Source organism: Falco biarmicus, chromosome 16 (genome assembly GCF_023638135.1).
Source record: "Falco biarmicus isolate bFalBia1 chromosome 16, bFalBia1.pri, whole genome shotgun sequence".
Classification (NCBI taxonomy): Eukaryota; Metazoa; Chordata; class Aves; order Falconiformes; family Falconidae; genus Falco; species Falco biarmicus.
Genome location: NC_079303.1, coordinates 6643504 through 6655956, shown reverse-complemented (window position 1 = coordinate 6655956; position 12453 = coordinate 6643504). Strand labels below are relative to the sequence as shown.

General features: G+C 51.9%; 1 long non-coding RNA gene across 1 annotated transcript in view; it reads right to left on the bottom strand.

The window, feature by feature from the left end:
* Positions 1-264: 264 nt before the first annotated feature.
* LOC130159743 (uncharacterized) overlaps positions 265-12453 on the bottom strand; it is a 181538-nt gene continuing 169349 nt past the window's right edge. Inside the window, exons 3-6 of the long non-coding RNA XR_008825833.1 lie at positions 8935-9073; positions 5664-5767; positions 5283-5458; positions 265-3988 (exon numbers count right to left, since the gene is read on the bottom strand). This is a non-coding gene — a long non-coding RNA (uncharacterized LOC130159743). The remainder of the gene's footprint in view (positions 3989-5282; positions 5459-5663; positions 5768-8934; positions 9074-12453) is intronic.

Sequence of the window (12453 nt, the reverse complement as noted above, 5' to 3'; positions counted from 1 at the left end):
CACTTAATAGAAGATGCAACATAATAGAAGCCGGAGCTGGGGAAGCCATGATATAGCCAAAGTCCCAGAAAGTCAATTACACTGGAGGAGAGGGTGACGATAACTAATGAGATTTGCATGGAAATAACTGATCTCCTGATAAAAAGGATCACACAGTCTGTGCTGGCAGACAGTACTGAAGGGAAAGGTAAAGAAAGAGGATCAGAATACATCAGACATGGCTGCTGTAATAAGCATTTCTTTATTCCTTTGTTAGAGGCGGCCACACAGGAGACTGAACTGGTGGAGATCTGGCTGCATTCTTGCAAAAGCCATTCATTGAAAATTAATGACAGCTTAAGTTTTCAATTAAATTTTAATTTAACGTCTGTGACTGGTGCAAATCAGCATAGTTCCACTTGTGTCAGTGATTTATGTTAGCTGAGGATTTGGCCCGACATCTTGAGTGAAAGTCCTGCCAAAATATGCTGCAACAGAGATCCTCCGGCCAGATTCTTCTGTGTGTTTAAGCCCTGAAAGGTGTAGATAGGCGTGAAATCAATGCGAGTCAGGCAGTGCTGAAAACTCCATTAGGTGCCTGTCTGAATCTTCTCGTGTATAAAAACTGGCCTCAAGTAATACTCTGCTGTAAAGGAAAAAAACCCTGCAACTCCCAAATCCTCCTGTATTTCCCAGGCGGGATCTGTTCATGGCACTGCTCAGGTTCCAGATGAAGATCGCTGAAGTCTGAGGCTCTCTGCTCAAGACATCCCTTGAGTGGCTGCGGGAAGGTGACGTCTTCAGCAGGGCACAAGCCTGTGACCACTGGTCTACATAAGATACACTGGGCTGTGCTGGTGCCTGACACAGCCATGGTTCCTGCAGCCAGCTCTGCCCATGCCCGGGCATCTGCCTGCACAGAGTCTGGGCAGGATCGGGCCCATGGCATGTGTTTTTTGGTCATGATCACTTGGGGGTCAGAGGCAGGGAAGGCAGATGGGGACTGTGGGGTTTCACCTCTCTCTGATGTTGCAAAATTGCAACATTTCAAAGCGTACCTAATCGATCACTGGCATTTCATTTTGCAGAGTCTTCTAGTTACAAAGGATTTAACTCGCTTTTCTGGAGCCCCACTCCTATTTCTGCATGTTTTACCTATATTGGCATTAGACTTTCAAAACCTCCAAGGTCACTGGGATAAAATCAGGAATCAGACTTTTTAATATTTGAAAAACACCTTCACCACTTTGGACACGGTATAAAGTAATTAGCCATTGAGAGACATTATATATAATTAATAAGCCATTACTGGTATATTTTAGGTAAATAATGCATTTTAATTAACACATTAATAGTAATTGTAGAGGAGCTGAATGACTGAGGTACTGGTGAGGGTGCAGGGCACTGTGCCCCCCCCAGGGCTTGGGCAGCACCAACTCTGCCTGGTGAGCGGCAGAGAAATCATCCCCGCAGGTGATTTGTGCTGGAGAGTATTTTGGTGTGCCCGTGGCCCCGAGCCCTCTCGTGACACCACCATGCACAGGGCACGGGGGCGCCCAGGTTTGGGGGCCTGGCTTCATGCTGCCGGGTTTGTGCCCAGCTCCCAGTGAGCACGTGCCGTGGGAGTGCGTGTGCAGTCCTGGAAACGCTGTGGGTTTGAATTGGGTGCTGCTGTTGTGGGGCATCTTCCAGTCGTCGTGTGAGCTAAATATAGCAGATAGAGCACTTAAGGTAACATTAGATATAAACAGCAATTCATAAATTGCAAGTGCACAGTGGATCTTTGTCTTTAAAGAAGTCCTAGTTTTAAACATGGTTTGTGTTGGTGCGAGGTTTTTTTCTGCTCTTTTCTTGCTAACAGGGAGGAATGGCCTCAAGGACATCTCTGTGGCCAGAGACAGCCATCACCTCACTGCTGAGCTGGCAGCTCCCACTCGCCGTCCTCACCTGGCGTGTTGCCTTTCACACCGGTGCCAAGTGCCACCCAGTGCCAGCAAGGGCCGGGCAGCAGAAACATGGGTTCCTTCTTAAAAAGCATCACTTTGCAGTGCTGGAGCATGGCTGGTCTGGGTCACGTTTTCTAAGAGCATCACCTTAGCATCACCTAGCACTGCCAGGCAGCTGGGTTAGATGATCCTTGTAGGTCTCTTCCAACTGAACTTTTCCATTACATTCCCTTGCAGCTGGGACAAACATACCTGTCATTTCACTTTGCTGGCCTTCAGAGTCTTTGTGCCCTGGCCAAAGGATGAGGGAAGCAAACCCCTGTGAGGCACACGTAGGGCTCTGTGGTAGAGGGAAGCAGGGGCAGCTGAAAGCTTCTTTCCTTCCCTGGCTGCCTGCCCCTGCACCAGTGCCTGGCTTTGAGCAATGCTTGGGCCAGGGCAGCAAATCTGCCCGGAAGCCAGATGGCTTGAGGCGCTCGGTGCCCCAGTCTGGGTTGCCTCATGGGAGCCACTAAAAACATGAAAACAACCTCCAAATCCTCACCAAGCCATTTTCTGGGTGGGCATGCAAGATGCTCACAGAGCAACACATTTGGTCAGCATCTGGCAGCAGCACATCCCGAGTGGTTGAGGGGACGAGAGTAGCTGTGCCACCACTACATCTGGCACAGCTGGAACACTGTGTGCACAGCAGCACAAACCAGGGAGGAGTAGCAGGCACTGAAATGACATGAATCCTCGATAAGAAGCGTGTCCCTGTGCCGCTTCTGTGGGCTCATGTCTCAGTAAGTCATTCATTTGCAGGAGGTGCTGAGCTCTCCCGTGGTGGAAATGAGACAGATTCCCCCAGGAGTGAAATCTCTGTGTCGGATCTCATCCCTGCTATGAGGAAAATGAAAACGAACTGGCTATAAATAACCCGGCACCTGCCAGGAATGTTGACAAGGCAGCCTGCTCTGCAGAAGGATGGCAAACAGCGGCAGGGGCTGCACTGTGCAGGATGGCTCTTGGCCCGGCTCCCTGGTGATGCTCCAGCTCTGGAGGCATTTGGTTTCAGCTCCCAGCCTGGCCCTTGCAGCCTCTTCCAGGGAAACTCTCTCCTGGGGGTCCTTGCAGTGAAGCCCAGAGCATCAAGGAGCGATGTCCCTGCACATTTCTTACCGATAACTAACACCAAGGTGCCAGCAGAGTGTTTCTAGGGATGTGTGGTGCGGCACAGCCTGGTCGGGTTCAGAAATACGTACTAATCACCACAAAGACTGTAAAAAGCCAAGAAAATTTAAAAACCAAACCAAAGCAGATTAATAAGTTTTCCTAGTGCTCCGGTTTTCCAGGCTTTCCTCTTGGTTGGAATGATATCACTAGCTGGGCTCCCCTTCTCTGCCATAAGTTAATCTGGTGTCACGGACATTGGTAAGGGGCTCTGACTAATGCCAAGGCATCCATCCTTTGCTGAAACGCAGCCTGTAGCAAGGCAGGTGAGAAACCCTGAACACTGCAAAGAGCTTCAGGGGCTGGAGAAGCAGGTGGGGTTCGGTGCGGGGAGAGGAGATGCTGGGGTCACAGAGGCTGGAGCCCTCACTCCGCAGAGTGGGTATTGACACCGTGCGCCAAAGCCCCGCCGTGACAGCAGGGCAGTTAGTGCCTTAACGCTGGCAGCAGCACCGTGGAGGAGGCTCATTGCTCCCTGGTGGGCTGGTGTGCTGGCCCAGTCCTGTGTGCTGGCCCAGTCCTGTGTGCTGGCCCAAAAGCGGAGCTGGTGTCTAAGCGCATTCCTCGTCCGGAACAGCGTCCCGCGTGTCTCCCCTCAGGGCAGCGTAGCTGCTCCGTGGCTGGCCGGGGTGGCTTCACAGCGATACCCTGTGTGTGGGTCACCTTTACCTGCTGCCTGCATCCCTGCTTGGAAACTCACCCGGTCCTCACCCTCCTCCGGCCACCAGCCCCAGCCACCATGGGGACACGGGGACAGCAGCGGACACCTTCCCGGTGGCTTCATTTGAGAGGAGGGGTTTGCAAGGAAGTTGTGAGGATTCAGTGGCTTCATTACATCCCGTTTAATAGATCTGTGGCAGGAAATTTAATAAGTTAGGAAGTTTTACACACTCTTTTTTATATTTAATGTAGTCATTTCTCAATATGCCGTTCTCAAGAGGTTCTTTTTTTCTCCTTGCTGTTGAAATCTAGCTGGATTAAATCATTATTCCTGATGTTCCACAAGTCCTGTTCTGAATATTTTTAGAAGAAAAAAGTGAGATTTCTGCTCTGGACTTTTTTGTTTATAAATTTTGCATAAATTTCCAATACAAAAGCAGCAGAAGACATTTAACTGTATCTTTTCAAGAACAGGAACAGCTTGTGATGTACAGAGCAAACCCATTGGGTTTAACAGGCTGAGAGGTTGGAAAAGAATGAAGCAATTAAGAGGAAGGAGGTTGTGGAAATGAGGGTCATTTACACTTTACAGAAAACCAGCGCAACATTTAGTTATCTCTTAAGCTGTAAGGGCTTGGCAAGTCCAAGGACAGAGAGGCAAAGGCTCTCTTGATGTGACCGCTTCCATTTTTTTCTGGGAATGATATTGAGGGTGATGACAGAAAACACTCGTGACTACAGCTTTAGCCCTCGAAGTTCATGGGTTTGTGCATTAGGCTGGAATAGTTGGTTACAACTCATTTGGTGATAGCCAGGGTGCACCAAACTTACATAGAGCAAAAGCTGAGGAGGTGAGAATCACAGCCTTCCCACACCCCGGCATATCAGCAGGGACAAATCTGACTCCCACCCATAGACTTGATAATATTAATTAAGCACCTTGAAGGAAAAGTCTGTGACGAGTCCCATTTGTCAGGCTCATTTGCACTGTTCGGAGAAAACATATTGCGAGTTCATTCTCAGTGATGCTCAGAAAACTTCAGACTGAATGGCAGTGATGGATGGGTTCACAGGATCAGGGCAGGCAGTGCCAGCTTCTTCCAACCACAATGAAAGAAATAAATTGGCATTTCCCCCCTACCCTCCCCGAACCATTTCCAGTGAACCATTCACAGCACTTGCAGCCACAGTCTGGTCCCCCTCGGAGTGGCACAGTTGGGTGGCTTCACTGTAACTAACCTCAGCGTGACCCAGCCTCCCGGCAGAGGGAGAGCTGCAAGGGGGAGAAACAGGCTGAGCCCCCCAGCTCTGCTAGGGAGGGTGGGCAGGCTGAGCCGCTGCAGCACGGGTGAGCAGAGCTCGGGCACCGAGACCCACAGCTGGAGCTGCACTGTCCGCAACAGCCGAGGCCTCGCACGGCAGGGCAGCAGCTCTCATTTCCCCATTGCAATCAAGTGCCTGGGGCTGCCCGTCCCCCCTTCTCACCTGTGCAAATTCCTGGCAGCAAAGGGAGCCCCGCGCTGGGCTGGCATTGCCCCTCGGTGGTGTCGGTGCAGCTGCCACCGAGCATGGCCACCGGTGGGCTGAGCTGCAGCCCTCCTGCTTGGGGTGCTGGCAGCAGCAAAGGCTCCTCTGTACGTCGGTCTCCTCCTCTTGGGGTTCTGCAAGTGGAAGCGGGCAGGGGGTGAGCACCAGGACGCTCCTCCATGCCCAACACAACCATTGTCCTTCCGGGGGGGGGACAGACCTGTGCCACTTCAGACACCTTGCATTCCCTTTTGTAGAGCCGGCCAAGAGGGATTGCTGTCAGGCCTGGGACAGCCCTTGCACACTTAGCCAAAGTACAGGAATATTTTAAAATCCTACCTCTTCTCCAGCCCCAGCTTCTCCTTTGGCCATTGAAACCAGTTGGCGGAGCAGGGAGGCTCCTCTCCCCCTTGGCCATGCTCAGCCTCCTTGAAGAAAGATATCTAAGGAAGGGTTAAATCAAGCACAACTAAGTTTACTGGTCCTTTATTAACAAGTTTATCAAATTTAAATAATTAGTATTCTTATGTCACATGCCGTATAGAGGGACACCAAAGGGATCGCAGCCACTGAGCAGAGCCATATGGTCCTCTGATTAATAATGTCAAACAGAAGCAAGCAGAGCATTCAAGGGAAAAAAATACGCAGGTTGCAAAGGCAATGAGCTCTTCCATGCCTTAAGCAGTGTTCTCCCTACGTAAGGGAGCTGTAGCTGTACGGTGGGGTGGGACAGGCTCGGGTGCTGCGTGCCTCACAGGGGCTGTGATGGGCAGAGCCCTGCGGGGAGCCAGCATCTCCCCCGTGGGCAGCCTGTGCCCTCACCTGGTGCCTGGTCCGTGAAAAACGCGATGCCTGCTGAGTTCCCTCTGACTCACATCCTCGGGCTTCAGTAATGAAAGTCGCAGCTGGGTCACTTCAGCTGAGGTGCAAAAATTTCAGCTGGAGCAGCCTATGCGTTGGGCAGCACTGGGTGCTGTCCTGGGTGGGAGGGACATGTGGTGGTGGCACTTGGACCTCCCTGCCACCACCGGGGAACCGCCTCTGCTCTGAGGCCAGGTCAGGTCTGAAAGTGCGTGGCGAGATGGGGATTCATGCAGACAGGGCCACTGTTTCATCGCTTCCTAAGTAAGGTCATCAGCAATTTATCTTTAGACATGATGAAGCAAATGGCGTGCGTGGGAGAGCACAAACGTCCCTCTCCTGCTAAAGGACAGAGATGTACATATAACTTACGGTCACAGACTGCAAAACTCTCGGCAGGGATTTTCTGGTTAGGGAGAAAGCCCTCTCTGTCCTCCACCTCTGTGCTGGGGGACGGACACTCCATGGACAGCTGGGCTTGGACCCACCGGTGGCATGTATAGGATTTACAAAGGTGGGTTTTCTAAGGGGCTTATAGCTTTTATTGTTCCCACATCTCTGAACAGGGTAGATGAGAAAGAAAAGTGATTTTCCATCTGTCTGCAAAGGACTGTTACATTCTCATTCACACATAAAGCGTATCTAGCAGAGAATGTTACAGACTCAATGACAATATTCTACAAATGTTAATATGGTTTTTAATTGGAAGAAATAATAGCTTACTGCTGCACGCTTGGCAGACCGCTCTCTGTAGCTACTTGATCCTACCCCCTTTCTAAGACAGAAGGGAAAATATTGCAATTCTGCATTGCAGTCAGGATTTATTTTAAGTAGTTGTGGTGCTCAGCTGACACAGATGGTAACCCTCTGGTTATCCTTGGGACAGCAGAGGCAGAGCCACAGCCCCTGCACCGCGGGTCCTGCTGACTCCCTGCCGTGGTAGGGGGGATCCAGAGCCCTGGCACATCCTGGTCCTTTGGGGGGGCAGGACTTCGGAGCCCTCCTTTCAGCACAGACCCAAGCCTGTGTGCTGGGCTCTTTGGTGCAAGCCCTGGGGCACACCCCAGGGCAGGGGGATGCCTTGGGGCTGGTGCCACCCTTGGGTGCGATGTGTGCAGAAGGTGAAGCAGCAAACCTGGGTGCTCTGCAAGCTGCTGCGAGTGCCTTGGAGCAGCTCGGTCCTTCTCGCTGTATGACACAGCTCTGAGGTGGGGAGTTTCACTGTGCTGCTTTGCCTTGTGAAACAGGTGAACAAATAAACTCAAACTCAGCCAAATATAAATGCTAAACACTGGTGGCAGCAAACGACTTCCATTGCTTAAGTCAGCCCCGCGGGTCGGGCTGCACGGCCTCTCCGGGGCTTGGTCCATCGCCAAGTTCTGCTGAAGTTAATGAGGGCCTGTGCGCACAAGGATATCGGGAAAATAATCTGAATTAACATTTAAATGGATTAGTCAAATTGCATTAAATACCTTTGTAGACACTTTTGTTTAGAATTAAGGTGGACTAACTTGATTTTTTAGAACTTTTTTAAAACTTTAATTTAAAATTACTTTAATTCCAAGTAACACCATCTAAATGGAAGCTCAAAGAAATTTAGCCAAACTGCTTGAAATTTCCACCTTGATTATTCGGGTGAATCTCCCTGAGCACGCAGAGCAGATTCTGGGGGACCCCTCTGTTGCCTGTGTGGGGTGGGACCCCCCATGGGACCCCCCCTGCTGCGAGGCTGGGACACTTGGCAGCGTCCTCCCCATCTCATCCCAAGAAACCTCCCGGGAAGGGGCTGCTCTGATCAAGCCTCTGAGCCCCAGCCGCTGCTGCGGGATGGGGTTCCTGGCTCCCCCAGCTATCAGACCCTTGGCCAGCTCTCGGCTCACCTCCGGAGGGGCTGGCGGCTCACACAGGTGGCCAGGTCTGCTGGATGGTTTGCACCCAAGCTTCCCACCCATGCCGCTGGGCATTCGCGAGAAGAGTAAGGATGGGAGGTTCAAGAAAGTGAGCCAACAGCCCCCTTGTTGGGAAGCTCTTCTGGTGCCGACAGGCAGCATCTCTGCTGGCAGAGGAGGAGACTCTGGCTGCTGCCCACAGCTGCCGACATGGCTCTCCTGAGCTTTTCCACCTGCTTTAATTTGCCGCCGTGCACACATTTCTGCTGCTGCTTTCCTGCTGGCTCCCTGCTTGGCAAACCTAACCTCTGCCATGCTGCAGGGGCGCGGGCTTGCAGACCCTGCTCCTGTGCAGGATTCCTGGCTTAAGCTACGGCAGAGCCACCACTGGAGAACAGCATTCAATCAACGGTGAATCGATCCTGCCTGCTCTTTGCACTCCAGCCACTCTGTTTACATCTTTCCCTGGGTTTTTCCTCCTTGTTTCTACCTTTGGCACATCTCTGGGGCATGGTTTTGCTTCCAGTGGAGCTGGGAGGGCAGACAGTGACTGCTGGTGCTTCCCCAGGATCCTCCGCCGGCCCCCAAGCCCCTTGCTGGCAGCAAGGCTGGGTGCTGAGCCTGCCAGGCTCCATGTTGAGAAAATGTCTGGTTTTCAGGAGCCCGACTCAGGGATTTAATCTCTTTCTTCATTTGTGTGGGAAACAGAAGCAAAGGGAGCAGGAGAAATCCCATCACAGCCGCCAAGGCACTTGGGGTAATTAGGGTAATGGCTGGTGTTGGCAAACTTCAGTTAATCTGTTTGCAGCCAACCCCCCGGCACCGCAGCTTTGCCCAAAATGTCTCTGTGTCCTTCTTACCGGTGGTGTCCGGGGCAAGGGATGGAGAAGGGCCGTGGAGACCATCCTTGGGAAAAGGCAAAACACTGAGGACACAGGGCTTGCTCTGTCCGGAGACCATCCTCAGCTACTTCCTCGCCCACCCACAACACCGTTCATCCTGGGGGAAGAGCGGGCAGGAGAAGTGTGGAAAAAGAGAATTCTGTATTAATTCAGGGCACAATCAGCATCAGGAAGCAGCTCGGCAGAGCCGCCCTCGCCCCCATCATCACCCCCAGCCCCGGCCCTCCCCCCTCGGCACAGACTGTGCCCCGTGGCCATCCGCCAGGGCGCCAGCGCGCAAAGCAGCACCACCGGGGGGGTCTTAGAGAAATACGGTGTTGGCTGGAAGCTGATGTCAGCTGATGTGATTTTCAAGGACGGAGGAAGATAATTCCTGCCCAGCTTCACTCGCTGCACAGAACGGAAAGGACAGCCGTGCAGCCCTACCCCTTTTTGGAAGAATTACAATGCAGCTAAAGTATTTTTAGTAAGACCTTAATTAAATAGTCAAAATATTTCAGGCTGATGTTCATCAGCAAGTAAATTCAGAATACAGGACAAGAAAAGCAGCTGTGCATTATTTTTCTGAGTAATTATTTTTGAATCTCTGTGGTACAGAGTGTGGGGGGAAAAAAAGTAAATTATACAGAAAACGCGTTCAAGAAGATTTTAGTGTTATTACAAACCTTCATTATAATGTATGATCAAGCATGTAAGTGAAAATCTTGGGACCCGTGGGTAACATATTGATTCTGGCCGACATTAAAATTTCTATTTGATGCTTAAGCAAAATCTAATCTGACTTCTGATTTTGCAAAATATTTTAGGGTAATTAGACATGTTTGTGCTTTATTGATTCTTAAAATGAACATAAGCACGTGGGGAATTGCTAACGCTCCGGATTAAAGAAAACGAGACTCCTTGCTTTGGGAGAGTTCCTGCAATTAAATCACCTTCTGCTAATATGGCCCTCGTTATTCTGGATGGAAATGAACGCAGGAAAAGCTAAGGGAGTTTAAAATAATAATGATCATAAAAGCGAAGCTTTAGGGTTTAAATGAAAGTTTGGTTTCTTGTACTTCTGCTGATGGTTCCCACAGGCCTTTGGATAAATTTCTCATCTGGAGGAGAAAACCCCAAACAGCCCCAGAGCGTGGGGGGAGGCAGAGCAGCGGCTTCGCCACCATCTCCCTGTTTGCCTGTGCCTTTAATCACTTTGCAGCATGGGGTGGCACCCCCAGACCCGCTGCCTACTGACACTGCACCTCCCCTTTGCCTTTTGCGATAAGCGAGAGGACGCCAGGATGCCGGGTGTGTGAGAGCATCGTGCCCGCACCGCTCAGGCAGCAGCCGCCGGGCTGCCCCCAGCAAACCCCACGCTGAAGGAATCGACCTGAAGGGACTGTCAGAAATCACCTCGGAGAGGTCAGCCCAGAGCAAGCACTGAGGGCAGGAGCGGCACCAAGAGCCCGATGCACCGAGCTGCCATCCTCACCCAGATTGTCGCCGTGCTGTGCTCACCGAGGGAGGAGACCACCCCACCAGAGACCAGCCAAGCCAACCCATCCTCGAGCTACAGGAGCATCTACCGCTCTGTTAATTTTTGCTGCCTTTTCCCCAAGCGTTTTGGAAGACAGGCCAGCATGCGAAGCTCAGGCAGAAATCGATGACAGCTCTGCAGAGCTGCCTCTCCCGAGGGAGGAGCAGAGACCTGCCTCACTGCATCCACGGCTCCGCAGCCCGCAGGCGGCATCTCTGCTGCACCGAATGTCACCGGCTTTCCCCTTCGCTGTTCCCATGCCGGGCTGAAGGAAAGCCAAGGGTCAGCAGGTCTGGGTCCTTAGTCACGCTGAGCTTGTCTGCACTACTGCTCACACGAGATCTCCAGGGCATTTGTGAAAGAAAACGCCTTATTGGTTGTTTTATACACGATGATGCTTCAGACCTGGATTATCCTCACCCTGTAGCTGGAAAAAGCAGGTGCTGGGGAGCCTGGCAGGCTGTGGGGAGCAGCAGGGCTGAGCCAGGCGGATGGACGCTGAACCCAGGGTCAGGCCTGGAGTCAATGGACATTTCATTAAGGCTGGGAGAGGCTTGTCTCCAGTTTGCTTATTAATATGATTACAAATAATCTTTCATCTCGGAGACAGAGGACTGGTTATTACCCTGCCTGTGAGTCACAGCGCTGCATAGAGGTGATTTGTATTTTCTCCTCTTTAGTGAGCACATAGATATATATTTTAGCCAGTGCTGTGAACTCCAGATGAAACATTTTGGACAGAAAATCAATAGAAGGACATGTGTATTCCCACCCTGAGCTACAGCAGCACAGAGTGTGCCTCCATCTGCTTCCACGCTGCATTTATCCACCAGTCCTCACATCCCGTGGTGCTTCATCAGGTTTGCATCCAGCATAAAGTGAACTCGGAAAGCCACAGATTTTAAAGCCAGAAAGTGCCATTGCAGTCACCTAGTCTGGTCTCTCGCAGATCAGGCACAGGATGGCCTGGAATAACGTGTCCCGATTTAACTGACTGCCTCGGAAGGGTAAGTCTCGCCAGGGTCCAGGCTCCCTGATCCCAGGGGGTACAATGGCATTAAACTTGGTGCTTGGAAACCTGGTGTACCGAGGACTGTGCAGGGTGGTGGCATGTGGCTCTGCTGCAGGATGCAGGTGGGGCCGTGCGCTGTGGAAGCACCCACAGCCACTGTGGGCATCCTCATGCAGCAGCAGCAGCATCTCGTCGCTCTCCACTGAGCCCATGGGATGTGGCAGCTGGCCTCGAGGGCTGGAGGCTGCAGATCCAGCCCAGCCTCACTGAGGTGGCAGCCTGGACCTGGGAGTACAGAGGACAAGGCGCCCCTGGGAGCGAGACCCATATCCACTTTGCAAGGTACATGATGTAAGCACCGGGTGCCTGCAAGGGTGTGAAGCCTGCTCGAAATGCACAAAAGGACAGGAGTTCAACTGCTTTGAACAGATGGCTGAGTAACACTGGCTGCTGGAGCCTGCAGGTCCCCAGCAGGGCCTTGCTGTTATCATTTACTGCGCTTGCGATTTTTCATGGTGATGCAGAGACACGCACACACGTGAGCGTGCACACAGCACCCAGCTACACGCGACTGCAAGGGGCGGCTGTGCCCCCCCGTCGCCTGCCCCTTGCTGTCACTGCAGGTTAAATGAAGTAATAAATAAGCAATAAGCAGAGATAAGTGTCTGATTTATTGGGGAGCTCAAAGGAAAAGATGAGCAAAAGCAAGGTCACATCCACGGTTAAGCACATCCCTAACACAGCGCTCTCCTCTCTTCTCCTCCCCTTCTGCTCCCGCCAGGTCTGGGAAGCACCAAAACTGAATTTCTATCTGCACCTCTCGCTTCAGCTACCTTTGCCATTTCCAAACCAGCCCATTCGCTCCAAATCCAGGCAGTTTGTCTTAATGCACTGCCAGCACACCGCGCCACTGCGGGATGATGGCCGTGCGGCTCCTGGGCTCTCC